Source organism: Anarrhichthys ocellatus, unplaced genomic scaffold (genome assembly GCF_004355925.1).
Source record: "Anarrhichthys ocellatus isolate YVR2014 unplaced genomic scaffold, GSC_Weel_1.0 scaffold34, whole genome shotgun sequence".
Classification (NCBI taxonomy): domain Eukaryota; kingdom Metazoa; phylum Chordata; class Actinopteri; order Perciformes; family Anarhichadidae; genus Anarrhichthys; species Anarrhichthys ocellatus.
The window spans coordinates 1,933,783-1,934,260 of NW_022280064.1; positions in this window are offsets into that span (position 1 = coordinate 1,933,783).

Sequence of the window (478 nt, forward strand, 5' to 3'; positions counted from 1 at the left end):
TATATAAAAAAAAAACACCCAATCATCAGGATTTGATTTCGTTTTGGGGTCAGGGGTCATGCTGCTCAAATAGAGGAAAAGTCAAAGATGGCTTTAGAGTGTTACGGCTTGTCCAATGTTGAAGAACGGGGCGTTTGCAGCGTAGGAAAGCAATCGGGTACTCTTTACGTCTTTAAAAAAGGTACACACACTCCGACACTACTCGCTTTCAGAGCGACAGTAAAAGACTTGCAGGTTAAAAGGCAATGCATGAGTGTGGCCTGAAACCCACCACAACTCAATTAAGGGTTGAATCGAACCCCCCCCACCCATAACCCCGCCCCCGCCAAAAAAAAAATCCAAATCCACGTCTAACATGGTGCTACGTTTGTCCGCACAGCGCCTTAGGCCTCCATCCAGATGCCTCTTTCGATTCTGATTACATTAACAGAGTGTGAAAATATATATATATATATATATATATATATATATATATATA